This window comes from Macaca fascicularis, chromosome 17 (assembly GCF_037993035.2).
Source record: "Macaca fascicularis isolate 582-1 chromosome 17, T2T-MFA8v1.1".
Classification (NCBI taxonomy): domain Eukaryota; kingdom Metazoa; phylum Chordata; class Mammalia; order Primates; family Cercopithecidae; genus Macaca; species Macaca fascicularis.
In genome coordinates, this window is record NC_088391.1 from 4,062,903 (window position 1) to 4,078,415 (window position 15,513).

The 15,513-nt window shown below is 44.8% G+C and overlaps 1 protein-coding gene across 9 annotated transcripts in view; it reads right to left on the reverse strand.

Annotated features, from left to right (window-relative positions):
- The window catches only part of SACS (sacsin molecular chaperone), a 108,161-nt gene extending 98,386 nt beyond the window's left edge, over positions 1–9,775 (reverse strand). For 4 of the 9 annotated variants that reach the window (XM_074021707.1, XM_045377199.2, XM_005585477.4 and 1 more), the window contains exon 1: positions 9,649–9,775. The gene's annotated coding sequence lies outside the window, so the exon portion shown is untranslated. Of the gene's footprint in view, positions 1–9,426 lie in introns of all 9 variants that reach the window. The other 5 variants (XM_074021706.1, XM_065533061.2, XM_074021705.1 and 2 more) reach the window with 3 other exon arrangements.
- Positions 9,776–15,513: the final 5,738 nt, after the last annotated feature.

The following is a 15,513-nucleotide window of genomic DNA, read 5'->3' on the forward strand; positions in this document are numbered from 1 at the left end:
GGCTAATATATCAACATATGAACATTCAGTTCTAATAACGAAAACCAAGCTATGTGCAAAGAAGCTTTGGGATGTGCTGTTTTAAATCACTGAATGGAACCTGAGTTTCCATTAAACAAGTCCAAACACACGTTTTGTAGAAACTAAATAATTACATTTCTGAGGTTATTAGGCCTATATATGAACCTATGATTATCCAGCCCAATTAATTATTATGAAGATATGGGTGAAGGAGCTTTGCGATGTGCTTTATTATATCACTGAATGGAACCTGTTGTTTCATTGTGTCTAGCGGTGGCCTGGGCATGAGCCTGGTACCTGGTGTATACCTCAAGTCCAGTGTCTGCCTGGGGTCTGATGTCCATCTGGGTACTGATGTCCACCTCAAGCTGGATGGCCCCCCTGGGGTCGGGGTCTCCACCTGGGGCTTGATGTTCACCAGGGGCCTCCTGTTCACCTTGGCCCTGGTATTTACCTGGGGACTGGACATCCACTTGGGGCCTGATGTTCATCTCGGGCCTGGTGTTCAACTGGAGCCTATGTGTCCAGCTGGGACCTGACATACAGTTGCCTGATGTCCATCTGGGGCCTGGTTTCCACCCGGGGCCTCAATGTACCTGGAGCCTTGTGTCCACGCGGGGCCTGGTATTAACCTGGGCATCCACCAGGGGCCTGATGTTCAGCTGGGGCCTAGGTGCCAAACTGGGACCTGATGTTTACACAGGGACTGGAGTCCACTTGGCTAGGGCCTGGCATCAACCTGGTGTCTGATGTCTAGTGTCCACCTAGAGTCCTGTGTCACTTGGGGCCTGATGTTGTGCTGGGGCCTTGGTGTCCACTGAGGCCTTATGTCCGTGGTGGTGGGGAAGAGGGGAGGGGAATCCTTGTCCCCATGGGCCCCGCCCATCCCCATGGGCCCTGCCCTCTTCCTGGGGAGAGCGGGTAGGGAGTTTCTGTGCCCCCGCCCCTCAACATCCAGGAATTCACCCTCCTGCACACGCGGTAGGGAAGGCGCCATTTTTGCCCACTTGGTGCCCCGTTAAGTTGCCCCTACTGCTCTCCTCAGGGTGTGAAGATCTCAGGTGGGTGCTGGACTTGGGGCCCCGGAGCTGCACCCCGCCTGACTCCCTGCAAGAGTGGGCTCGTGCCTGTGAGCTAGAGCGTGGCCGCCGGGGCTCCGTGTGACATGGGAAAGAATACTAGTATATACAAAACTTTTATACAATTGAAATGTTGTCGATAGTGAAATTAAAATGCAGTACAATAAGATTGCCTTGTAGGGGCATGGTATTTTAGATTTGTTAAAGCGATTTCATAGGGATGACCTTATTTCAGTCTCTAAGTCTAGTGATTTGGCAGGGAATTGTGAATTTCGTTATACAGAGAAGGAAACTGGTGTCCAGAAGAGTCCAGCAACAGCCTATACTTTGTTTAAATCCTGGTGACTCCCAGCTCTTACTTCTTCCCCACGACTGAGTGCCTGACACAATTATAAGCCTTCTGTGAGCCCAGAAAATCTGAGACAGGTCTCAGTTAATCTATGAAGTTTATTTTGCCAAGGTTGAGGATGCGCTCCTTACACAGCCTCAGGAAGTCCTGATGACATTTGCCCAAGGTGGTCAGAGCACAGCTTGGTTTTATACATTTAGGGACACATGAGACATCAATCAGTATATGTCAGAAGTACAGGCCAGGCGGGGTGGCCCACGCCTGTAATCCCAGCACTTCAGGAAGCCGAGGTGGGCAGATCACCTGAGGTCAGGAGTTCAAGACCAGCCTGGCCAACATGGTGAAACCCCGTCTCTACAAAAATACAAAAATTAGCCAGGCATGATGGCGGGTGCCTGTAGTCCCAGCTACTCGGGAGGCTGAGGTGGAAGAATTGCTTGAACCTGGGAGGTGGAGATTGCAGTGAGCCGAGATCGTGCCATTGCACTCCAGCCTGGGTGACAGAGTGAGACTCCAAGTCTCAAAAAAAAAAAAAGATTTGGTTTGGTCTGGAAAGGGGGGACCACTTGAAGCAAAGGCAGGAAGACTGGAAGTGAGGAGAGGGCTTCCCGGTCACAGATAGGTGATACACAAATGGTTGCATTCTTGCATGTGTCTGATTAGCTTTTCCAAAGGAAGTAAATCAGATACGCCTCCATCTCAGTGAGCGGAGGAGTGACTTTGAGTAGAATGGGAGGCAGGTTTGCCTTAAGCAGTTCCCAGGTTGAGTTTTCCTTCGTGATTTTGGGGGCCCGGGATATTTTCCTTTCACACCCTCAAACCTCATTTCCTTCTTCCTCCTTCTCTTTCTGAAAGGGAGGAACTCTGCTTCTACCCTACCATTTGGGGAGAAGCGTCACCTGATGGAAGAGAACATTCGGTCTTCTCTTCACCATGGCTTGAGAATCACATAATCTCGTTGTGCCCAACTTTCCTCTTCCCTAAACAGGGCCAGCTTGCCTTATCCATGAACCGTATCACTGCAACACCAAACTGAGCTGTGTCCTAACAGCATTTAGTCAACTGCAGACGGTTTTTGCGAATATTAGATGCTACTACTTTTGCTGAGGTAGTATTTTTTAACACATGAAGTGTCATGAAATGTGTTCATGATGTTCTCTGCCCAGTGATTCATGACCTCCTCTCATGCTCCAGGCCTCAAAACAATCAATGCTGTCCAACAGCTATTAGGTACCAGGGCTCCCCTCCCCCCAGCTTGGAACCTGAAGCCACTGCCCACAGCTAACAAGCACATGTGCCACTCAGTGACCTCTTGGCCTTCCCAGCAAAACTACCCTATTTTGGCATCTGGGCTTGACCCACAGTAGGAAAACTTGGCACTACAGTACATATGATCTCATTTAAGAAGGAGGAAGATAAACATGCCATCTGCACTTACTCACCAATGGGAAAAGTTCTGTGAGTTACACAGTTTGGAACAGGAACAGCCAGGAGACTGGGGACTTAAATCACAGCTATTGTATAAATAAAGGGAGCTGTTCCCTGAGCTAAACGCCGCCCTTTGGCAGAGGGAGGCAGGAGAAGAGTGCGGAAAGTGAAGAAGTTCCTGAGGCGGCAAAGTGAATTGCACCAGAGAGAAGGGGAGATAAAGCAAGCTTCCCAGAAACTAGCACAGGAACCCCTGGCTGTCCCCAGAGCACAGGACAAGAAAGGCCTCTCCTGCAGGAATGAGATTAAAATACAATCAGGAGCCACAGGAACACTCCATCTCCTTTAATATGCTGTCTTGTCTGTTTGTTTAAAGGTGCCTTTGGGGCTAGTAAAGCCCCTCTTCCCTGCAGGATTCCTTCCCTTTTCATGGTTTCAGTGCTGCTGTGTTCACACACGCCTCTGCAGCTGCACCTGGCAAAATAGCTTGAGTTTCCCTAGAAATGCTCTTTGAGAAAGGAATAGAGGCAGAATTGCCTTTAGTGATCTCCTAAGAATGGGGTCCGTGTTCGTCTGAAGATGGGAATGAAAAATTCATCCTTTTGGTCCAACCAAATTCATACGTGGCTAAATCCTCTGGGATACGGTGAAAGCTGACCCTTGAAAGCCCCTAACATTACAGAAACAAGGAGCCAAATGCAGAGACTTCAGGCCCACAGAACGCCTTCATGGGAATTATCAGCAAAGTAATCATCTCACTCTCCTAACTTCGGGAGAAAGTATGAGTCAGCAAAGACTAAATTGATTTAAAAATAGAATCTTTGCAAAATGGAAAAGTCGGATGAATTCACGCTATAAATCAATAGACCTGAAAATGTAGGCACAGCAAGCATTTTGGATGACATTAATGAAAGATCTGTGTTGGCATAGTGTGCTGCAGGAAAGGTCAGGGGTCACCACAGTCACTCCCCGACCTTAAATTGAATATGTACGTGAAAGAGTTTCTAGAGCACAAAAGGTGAAGCTAAAGGTGAGTGCTACTGATCTTTTATGTGTGTGTAATTAAAGATTTTGGGCGGATCACGAGGTCAGGAGATTGAGACCATCCTGGCTAACACGGAGAAACCCTGTCTCTACTAAAAAATACAAAAAACTAGCCGGGTGAGGTGGCGGCGCCTGTAGTCCCAGCTACTCGGGAGGCTGAGGCAGGAGAATGGCGTGAACCCGGGAGGCGGAGCTTGCAGTGAGCTGAGATCCGGCCACTGCACTCCAGCCTGGGCGACAAAGCGAGACTCCGTCTCAAAAAAAAAAAAAAAAAAGATTTCGATGTAAAATGTACAACAGAAAAGACACTGTATTTCAATTAAAAAAAATAAATTATTCCTTCTGTGTCGTACAAATCTTTCTCGTCTGCTTTGCTGAAAGTTCCTCAAGAATATCTTATTCACCTTTGACTCTCCTACTTAGGTTTATGCACACAGAAAGTATTCAATAAAGAGTGAATAATTTAGTCACTTTGGCCAATTTACAGATAATAAAACTACACATATTTTGTATGTAGTTTAGCCTCAGATTCTAGCTTGTCAACAGGCCGAGCTGATTGTGGGAGGCAGGAGGCTAGGGGGCTGGCACTGAAATAGAAGCTCCCAGAGTCGGCCGGGCGCGGTGGCTCAAGCCTGTAATCCCAGCACTTTGGGAGGCCGAGACGGGTGGATCACGAGGTTAGGAGATCGAGACCATCCTGGCTAACACGGTGAAACCCCATCTCTACTAAAAAATACAAAAAACTAGCCGGGCGAGGTGGTGGGCGCCTGTAGTCCCAGCTACTCAGGAGGCTGAGGCAGGAGAATGGCGTAAACCTGGGAGGTGGAGCTTGCAGTGAGCTGAGATCCGGCCACTGCACCCCAGCCTGGGTGACAGAGCAAGACTCCGTCTCAAAAAAAAAAAAAAAAAGAAGCTCCCAGAGTCTTAGGTTTGCCTTCAAAAGCTCAATTTATCCTCAAAGATAAAATTTTACATAAAAATAACATCACATATGAGTGAATTGTATGGTACGTGAATATCTCAATAAAGCTGTTAAATGAAATTTTAAAAATAGATTATATGACTCAAATATATTTTAAGTGTCATTTCAATACACGATAATATCTTAATTGATATTATCTAATAATATATGACTTTTTGAAGGGAAAAATAATATTCAATTATTTCTTTAAAAAGTAACTCTTTGGGGAGGATCGGCCATGTACAACCATGGCAGAGGCTCACTAAACTGTTATTCAGTCATTGAGGTAGGGATTTTTTTTTTTTTTTTTTTTTTGAGACAGAGTCTCACTCTGTCACCCAGGCTGGAGTGCAGTGGCACAATCTCGGCTCACTGCAAGCTCCGCCTCCTGGGTTCACGCCATTCTCCTGCCTCAGCCTCCTGAGTACCTGGGACTACAGGCGTCCGCCACCACACCTGGCTAATCTTTTTGTATTTTTAGTAGAGATGAGGTTTTACCGTGTTAGCCAGGATGGTCTCGATCTCCTGACTTCATGATCTGCTGGCCTCGGCCTCCCAAAGCGCTGGGATTACAGGTGTGAACCACCGCGCTTGGCCCGGCCCGAGGTAGGGATTTTTAACCTATCATGAGTCCCTTTAAAGGAGGAGGAAGCTGAGGCTGCAAGAGGTTAAGTGTCAGCACTAGTATGATGTGGATCCAGGTTCCAAAACCCAGTATATCTTACTCCAAATACATTAAAATCTTGGGTACTTTTTATTATTATTCTTAGCAGGGACTCTCAGGAATATGACGGTAAATTGAACATAGATCTGTTCTTCATAATCAGGATTGTCTCTGGATGGTCACTTAGCATAAACATTTAATAAATAATATTGGCTGGGCTCAGGCCCGTAATCCCAGCACTTTGTGAGGCTGAGGTGGGCAGATCACTGGAGATCAGGAGTTCAAGACCAGCCTGGGCAACATGGTGAAATCCTGTCTCTTCTAAAAATACAAAAATTAGCCGGGCATGGTAGCAGGCACTTGTAATCCCAGCCACTCGGGAGGCTGAGGCAGGAGAATCACGAACCGGGGAAGTGGAGGTTGCAGTGAGCTGAGAGGTTGCAGTGAGCTGAGATTGCACCACTGTACTCCAGCCTGGGTGACAGAGTTAGACAACATCTCAAAATAAATAAATAAATAAATAAATAAACAAACAAACTAAAGGGATATTTGGTATAATTGACAGAAAACTCATAAAGATTGGTTGTAATTTATGTTTGAAGCTTAAAGACCTAACAAACTAATCTCCTTAGGCTCTAAGTAACTATCATTGATCAAAGCTCTGTTTATTTCATGTTGCCAAATTTAGCAAATAAAAACTATAAATATAAGCATATATACTTTAAGTTTGAGTTTCAGATAAACCGTTAATTATTTTTTAGTATGTCTATGTCTTATGCAATATTTAGTGTATTTTATCTTGTAATCCTATTAGGGTTTTTTAAATCGTTAAATTTATCATTGCATTAAAAACAAGGAAAAAGGCTAAACTATTACTATGGGAAAACGTGCACAAATTCTAGATACGTATAAAATTCAAATATTCCTTTCTAGCACTTAGTACTTTAACGAGGTAAGGAGGTTTATAAAATTTAAATGATCATCAATAATTATATTAGGGTGGCTTTGATTTATTTTTAAGTGTCATTTCAGAACACGTTAAAAGGCTATGTGGACTGTAGAGCCCTCATTTTCTGCCCTAGATGACAGACTCCTGGTGTAATCTCCAGCAGAACATTTAAAACAAATATATGTCTGGATGTAAGGTTATTATAACTGGACCATAGATCTCTCCTGACAAAACCCTGAACCAGCGTGGCACCTTGGGTTTCACATCATCATCAACTCGAAGTGCCCTGAGGGGGACACCATGGTAGGAACAGAGCTCAGAGTTCAGTCTGAGAACTCGCTGATGCTCACCGAGAGAATCCAGTCTTACCATCTAGTCAGTCTCTCCTTTTACTACTAAGGAATACTTGGGGTTCTACTCTCTCTTAAGGTTACATTTTGTAACCTGCAAAATGGGGCTACCTGTTTCATAAGGTTATTGTAAGAATCAATGAGGCAAAAGCATTTAATTTGATCAAATAATTGTTATAAACTGAGGCTACCCCAAAGAGAGCAATCTGAATCATGTAGCCAGAACCTGAAGGAAATCGAAAGATTATTCTATGTCTCTTACTTTAGAGGCTTTCTAATTAGCACAAAGAGAAGCCAAAGCAGGGCTAGAGCCACACCTTTGGTCCCCAATCCAGTGCTTTTCCCAGCTTCGCTATGTTCCCCCTTAGGTAGAGGTGAAACGGCCCCATCCTAGACGTTAAAATCTGACACATCCTGGCTAACATGGTGAAACCCCGTCTCTACTAAAAATACAATAAATTAGCCGGGTGCGGTGGCGGGTGCCTGTGGTCCCAGCTACTCGGGAGGCTGAGGCAGGAGAATGGCGTGGGCCCGGAAGGCGGAGCTTGCAGTGAGCCGAGATCACGTCACTGCACTCCAGCCTGGGTGACAGAGCGAGATTCCGTCTCAAAAAAAAAAATTCTGACACATATCCTAAGTGTAGAGTTTAAGGAAAGGAAAGACGGCAGGAGAAAGACACATAAAGTGGAAATTAAAATAGTAACAGGATTGGCAGTGCAAAGAGCAAATTGCCACCTAGGCTGTCCAAGATCAGAATAGCAATGGGAATTGTCCTGACTTCCAATTTGGCATCCTTCGCATCAATCACATTTAACAGTCCTCATGTAGGCTCATGGTGGGAGCGGTCAATATCATCATCACTGGTGCTGTCATACAGGATTTAGGAAGAGTTGTACAAAGGGAATTGCCCTTCCCTCTTCCAAAGAATACTCCTATTGCAACATGGAAACATCAGCATTCCTTTTATAGATGAGATGGCTTAGTGTTTCATGTATAGCAAGAACTGAATATGTATTTTGTACTGATCAGAACTCATTCAGATGCACTCAGCCAAAAGTTCATTTCAAAATGTATTCCTTTAGGGAAATGGCACATGAATCTCTTTAGCTTCACCATGGATGGGTGGTTAGGTAGATGGTGGACCAAGTGAGAAAATGACAAAACTCTTACTAAATAGTGATACTGTGTGAAGAACCCCGCTAGCGCCTTCACACACATCACCTGGTTTCAACCCTGTGACCGTTAAGTGAATAATTGCATCACAGGAGGGAACTGAGGTTCGCAGAAGTCATATGGATTGTCAGGGGCTGCAGGGAGGACGTGGTAGAGCTGAGATTGGAACCCAGGGCTTCTGGGGGCAAATCCAGCTTAAAGCAATGGTTCATGAGATGCTTTGGATGTAAGTAAACCTTGGTCTTCAAGTTCTACAATTGGACTTTTCTTCCTATTATGTGAAGAATAGAAAATACTTAATCATGGAAAAGTTCAAGTAAGATAGAAGGAAAATAGGGTATGTGGAAAATCCGGCTTGCTTTGTTTGAAAGAGACTGAAGGAGTCTTTAAGATCCAAGGAGAAAAGAAAGAAAAAATTGCCCGGACAGCCCAGGAAGGTGAAGAAAGGATGAAAGGGACGGCTAAGGAGGAGAGAGGAACGGAAACAGGGATCGTTGTCACAGCCCAAAGTGAGGCTTCAGGGCAAGATTAGGGAAGGCAGTTTGGATGGTCCTGAGTAAAACTATTGGGCCGTGATGACCCTGCATTAACCTAGAATGAATCTGGTTATCAATGGGCAGCTTAAGAAAAACAATATGGCAAATCTACTTGTCATGTGACAAATAAAATGGGATTAAGTGTCAGTTTTTATTATTATTATTTTAATCCATGACCTGTGAATCAATTACTTTTATCTGCACTGATGGAGAAATGAAGAGTTCCCCTTCAACATAACTTCAGGGCAGCTTGCGCTTGGGAAACACATGGATTCAACCTGCCTTCTGCCTTTTACTTAAGTGGAATGGGCTTTTATCCATCTTCAGAGGCAGAGAGAATAAAGTTAAAGCCAAAACAATTGATACGTTACAATAGAAACAAATCCAGTCCTCTTCTCTGAGGTACTGACCTTGTTTTAAGGAATAAAAAAAGGCAGTGAGAGAGAGGTTTTGTTGCTAAAGCTGGAATACTCTGTCAAAGAATCGCATGATCACTTACTAGAATAAAATTAAATATGTGAAATATTTTTAACTAAAAGCAGGATTTTCAAATATTATATAAGATAACCATAACATATGGCATTGTTTGAAGGCGTGCTGTTTAAAGTGAGAGTGATTTTACAAATTAATTGTAAGCTACTTGGAGAATCCCATCTTATTGTTCAGCAAGACTCTGGACCCCACACTGCGTTACTGCAACAGCTCCATTGTGGCCGTGCCTGGCAACCCGGGTGGAAATTAAAATGACAAAGCGGCTAGTCCAGCATCTTGACCGCGGCAGATTTCTCTAGTCACCCTGCAGCCGCTCCTCACCCACAAATTCGCAAGCAGTCAACCCAAACTGTACATTTTCAGAAGAGCTCATTACTCACAGCTGCAAAGCATGCTGAAGGCCCTCTCGCCTCTGTCCTCTCCGAAGGCAGGTTTGTTAAAGAAAGTGGCCTCTTACCTCCCCCAGCAGCTGCAGTGGCCGAGCCCTGGTTTCCGAAGACTCAGAGGACCCATGGCCACCCACACCATGGAGCCCGCCCATCCCCACGCTGCTCCTGCAGCTGCCCTTCTCGCTGGCCACCCAGCTGGAATCTCGGACTTACTGGGGGCTGTGGGCATCAGGGTCTCTCGGTCTTTGTTTTCCTCCAGTGCCATCAGCAGGTCCCAGCGTGACTGTCCTGCAGCCGCACTGGGTCCAGGCGGCTCCTGCCGCAGTCAGTTGCTCCCCCTACCCAGCGGCCTTTTTTTTCTTCTTAAAGAGACAGGACTGTCATCAACCTTAGGTGTCAATAATGCTGCAAGTGCAGCATGGTCGTTCAGTGTGAGGGTGACAACCAACCACACATTTTTGTTCTCTTTGCTTGCAAAGGCTAATTTTTAGCAGCAGGTATGGCTAACAGAAGACTGGCTCTGTTAAACACCAGCTGTGTGACCTTAGACAAGTCACACGTGGGTCTCGAGTACCTCACGGGAAATGAAGACCTGTGACCTCGTAATGTTGCAGCTCACAATCTGCTCTTTGTATGTTATTTGAAGTGGCATGTGAGGTTCCAATGGTTAAAAAAAAAAAAAAAAGCATTCACTCAAAATGTGTTGTAAACTGTGAAATGCTATACAATTGATCCTGTTCTAAGTTGAAATTGCTAGTCTCACTTTAATAATAAAAAATATTGTAACTGTTATTTTCTGGCTTCCTCTGGTGGGGGATGTGAAATACCACCAGCATTTATTTCATTTCGGCACACAGCTATCCTGCCACTGGCCTGGGTACATCATGTTCCTCATGATAGTCTGCTAGTAGGACTGCCTACTTTATCCATATAAATCTAGAATTTGGGCTTATTTGGAAATACTGGAGCTTGGAAGCTTCTTATTGCTTCGCTTCTGCGGAAAATTCCTCTTAAGTCAATTCAAACAACTCCAGACCTGAAAAGGCTCAAATGATCTCTCCTGGGAGAAGACCAAAGCAAGCCCCAAATGTCAGCACCAACGTGGGAAGGAGAGCCCCTGCTTCTTGTACCTGGCCCTGCACTGGTCTGACCCAGAAGATGCCACGTCTAATGGTGTCTCCTTCACGTCCTAGACTCACAGATTTGTGTACGTATTATTTCCTGGGAGATAGGAGGGAAACCTCCTGTTCTAACAAAAGGACCGAATAGTCACAAACAAAGCAAGTTTCTGTTGGGGAGAAATGGTGTCTTGTGGGGCCTCTTCATTGAGCTCTCACTGTAGTGCCGTGTGGACCAACAGGCCCTCACTGACTTGCGCCCGTGGAGTGAGCCTGCCTCTCTGAGGCTGAACTAATGTGGTTCAGTTGTCATCAGTTTAATTCAGCACACAAATATGGAGCACTTGCTGTGTTCCTGGCATCAGCTAGACACTGTGGACTAAACGGCGAATACCCAGGGTGTTGCTCCCCTAGCAGACTCTTCTACTCACAGCTGTAAACCATTACACTCCCAATGGGAAAAGTTATAAATAACTACATATACAAAAACTATATATATACGTGTGTGTGTGTGTGTATATATATATATACATATATAGTTAGTTTTCAGAAAGGTTAGACCGTTTTGCCTACCTACTCACACTAAATAAAGGTATCCTGTGAAATATTGGTTATTCAGAAATAGTGTCGCTTAGCCAGGTATGGTGGAACATGCCTGTAGTCCTAGCAACTCGGGAGGCTGAGGAAGGAGGATTGCTTGAGGCCGGGAGTTTGAGACCAGCCTGAGCAACATAGCAAGACCTCAGGCTGGGCGCAGTGGCTCACGCCTGTAATTCCAACACTTTGGGAGGCCGAGGTGGGTAGATCACTTGAGGCCAGGAGTTCAAGACCAGCCTGGCCAACATGGCGAACCCCCGTTTCTACTAAAAATACAAAAATTAGCTGAGTGTGGTGGTGTGCACCTGTAATCTCAGATACTTGGGAGGCTAAGGCAGGAGAATTGCTTGCACCTGGGAGGCAGAGGTTGCAGTGAGCTGAGATCACGCCACTGCTCTCCAACCTGAACAACAGAGTGAGACCCTGTCTCAAAAAAACAAAAACAAATGTAGCAAGACTTAATCTCTACAAAAATTAAAAAATTAAGCAGGCATTGGTGGTGCATGCCTGCAGTCCTAGCTACTCGGGAGACTGCGGTGGGAGGATCACTTGAGCCCAGGAGTTTAAGGTGACAGTGAGCTATGACTACACCACTGCACTCCAGCCTGGGTGACAGAGTGAGACCCCATCTCTAAAATTAAAAAAAAAAAAAGACAAAAAAATAGTGTTGCAATGTAGAAGTCAAAGCTTAAATACCCTTGTGAGCACTGCCTATGATACACCTAGTTACTGTCACAACAAATTGCAGGTGTTTATATGTGGCTTTCTACACACTTGGAAGGTGATTTCACGTGCATTGCAAGCCCTTCACTCTGCCACTGTCCAGATATGATGGCACATGCAATAAACCTTATGAGTTCAGTTACACTCATGGTACCATTTATGCTACTGAAATGTTGTCAAAAGATTTAGACTTTGTCCTAAAAATGTAAGAAAGCAAAGATTTCTGGATAATTCGTGAACCACAGATCTTCCACATTCTGGGAAAAGATGGACCATTAATATACCGAGGTCAGAGGTCAATCTGTCTGTGATGGTTAATTTTAGGCGTCAACTTGACTGGGCTAAGGAATGCCCAGATAGCTGGTAAAGCATCCTCTCTGGGTGTGTCTGTGAGGGTGTCTGCCAAAGAGACTAGCGTTTGGATTACTAGACTGGGTAAAGATCAGACAGACATCATCCCACATGAGGGCCCAGATAGAACCAAAAGTCAGAGGAAGGACAGATTCTCTCCCTGTCTCTCCTTGAGCTTGTACATCCCATCTTCTCCTACCTTGGACATCAGAGTTCCTGGTTCTAAGAGCTTCGGACTCCAGGAGTTACACCAGCACCCCACCTCATTCTCAGGCCTTTGGCCTTGTACTAGGATTTACACCACCATCAGCTTGCCTGGTTCTCAGGCCATCAGGCTCAGACTGAATCACACCAACAGCTTTCCTCGTTCTCCAGCTTGCAGATGGCAGATCAGGGGACTTATTGGCTTCCACAAGCACATGAGTCAATTTCCACAATAAATCCCTTCTTACATATCTATAAATATTTTTGATTCTCTTTCTCTGGAGAACCCTAAGACAATGTCTCCACCTTACCCTAAGCTGAGCCTAGAACATGAGAAAGCATGACCTGGTGCCATGGCCGTCCAGAATCACAAAAGTGCAGCCAGAGGATGAGTCTCTGCCACTTGTCCAGAGGTTTCAAAGAGCTGCTGCAACATGCTGGCTCCCTCTGGGTCCTCCCAGCTGCTGCTCCCACCATGCCAGTCTTTCATTCCAGGCACATCACGTGGCCAAAGCTGTTCATATGTGGCCTGGAGACCACATGGCTTTCTTAGCCTCTTCCTGAAAGCTGTATGAGGGTCAGGTTTTATCAACTCAGAAGGGTTAGCAGCTCAACCTGGATGATACAAGCTAAGTCTCAGCATCCAGTCACAGTTTTGGAGTCTTAGCTTCTGTTTCTGTGATGGTTGATATTGAGTGTCAACTTGATTGGATTGAAGGCTGCAAGGTATTGTTCCTGGGTGTGTGTGTGTGAGGGTGTTGCCAAAGGAGATTAACATTTGAGTCAGTGGCAGAGGCAGACCCACCCTCAATCTGGGAGGGCACAGTCTAATTAGCTGCCAGCGGAGCTAGGATAAAAGCAGGCAGAGGAATGTGGAAGGATTAGACTGGCTTCGTCTTCTAGCCTACATCTTTCTCCTATGCTGAATGCTTCCTACCCATGAATATTGGACCCCAAGTTCTTCAGCTTTGGGACTCTTGGACCTTTGGTCACAGACTAGCTTCCTTGCTCCTCAGCTTGCAAATGGCCTGGGTTTTTTTTGTTTGTTTGTTTGTTTTTGTTTTTTTTTTTTTTTTTGAGACAGAGTCTCGCTCTGTTGCCCAGGCTGGAGTGCAGTGACTCAATCTCGGCTCACTGCTAGCTCCGCCTCCCGAGTTCACGCCATTCTCCTGCCTCAGCCTCCCGAGTAGCTGGGACTACAGGCGCTGCCGCCGTGCCCGGTTAATTATTTTGTATTTTTAGTAGAGACGGGGTTTCACCATGTTAGCCAGGATGGTCTCGATCTCCTGATGTCGTGATCCACCCGCCTTGGCCTCCCAAAGTGCTGGGATTACAGGCGTGAGCCACCGCGCCCAGCCGCAAACAGCCTATTGTGGGACCTCACTTTGTGATCATGTGAGTCAATACTCCTTAATAAGTTCCCTTTTATATATACATCCATCCTATTAATTCTGTCCCTCTAGAGAACCCTGACTAATATCACCGCTTTTACTAACTCACTGGCACATCATGCCACCATGCTCAATCATAACGATTGCTCTTGTCAGGGATGATAGAGATTAAATCTCTACAAACCAGGAACTCTCTGGGAAGGTCACATGATTTTTTACCTTCAGTTTCCTCATCTGTGAAATGGGAATAGAAGCAAACCTCATTCTATTGCATTTCACTTTATTGCACAATGCAGATTCTATGTTTTGTATAAATTGAAGGTTCATGGCAACCCTGCCTCGAGTAAAACTATTGGAGCCATTTTTCCAACAGCACGTGCTTACTTTGTGTTTCTGTGTCACATTTTGGTAATTCTCACAATATTTCAAGCTCTGATTATTATCGTATCTGTTATGGTAATCTGTGATCAGTGATCTTTGATGTTGCTGTCGTAATTGTCTTGGGGCTCCACAAGTGGCACCCATATAAGACAGTGAATTTAATTGACAAATGTTGTGTGTTCTGACTGCTCCAATGACTGGCTGTTCCCTGTTTCTCTCTCTCTCTCTCTCTCTCTCTCTCTCTCTCTCTGTCTCTCTCTCTCCCCCTCTTCTCTCTCACCTCTCTCTCTCACTCTCACTTCCCGGCTTCCCTATTCCCTAAGACACAACAATATTGAAATTATGCCTATGAATAACACTACATTGGCCTCTAAGTGTTCAAGTGAAAGAAATAATCACATATCTCTCACTTTAAATCAAAAGCTAAAAATGAATGAAAAGTATTCATCTTCAGTAATCATCAGAGAAATGCAAATCAAAACCACAATGAGACAGCATCTTGCACAATCAGAATGGCTATTATTAAAAAGCCAAAAAATAATAGATGTTGGGGAGGCTGCAGTGAAAAGGGAACACTTATATACCGTTGGTGGGAATGTAAATTAGTTCAGCAATTGTGGAAAGCAGTTAGAGATTTCTCAAAGAACCAAAAACAGAATTACCATTCAATTCAGCAATCCTATTACTGCGTATATACATGCAAAGGAAAATAAATTGTCCTACCAAAAAGACTCATACACTTGTATGGTCATCACAGCAGTATTCGCAGTATCAAAGACATAGAATCAACTTAGATGCCCATCAATAGGTGATTGGATGAAAAAAAAGTGGTACACATACCATGGAATAATACACAGCCATAAAGAAGAATGAAATGGAAGCAACTGGAGGCCGCTATCCCAAGTGAATTAATGCAGGAAAAAAAAACCAAATACTACATGTTCTCACTTATAAGTGGGAGCTAAGCATTGATATGTACCATGGACATAAAGATGGGGGGATGAAGACACTGGAAACTGCTAGATGAAAGACTAGGGGAGGGGGCCAAGGGCTGAAAAACTACCTATTGGGTACTATGCTCACTACCTGGATGATGGGATCATTTGTACCCCAAACCTCAGCATCATGCAATGTACCTATGTAACAAACGTGCACATGTACCTCCGGAGTCTATAATCAAAGTTAAAATCATCTTTTAAAAAGCTAGAAATGGTTAAGCTTAACGTGCATGGCATGTCAAATACTAGATTGGTCGAAAGCTAGGCCTTTTAACTCCAAACAGATAGCCAAATAATGAATGCAAAGGAAAAGTT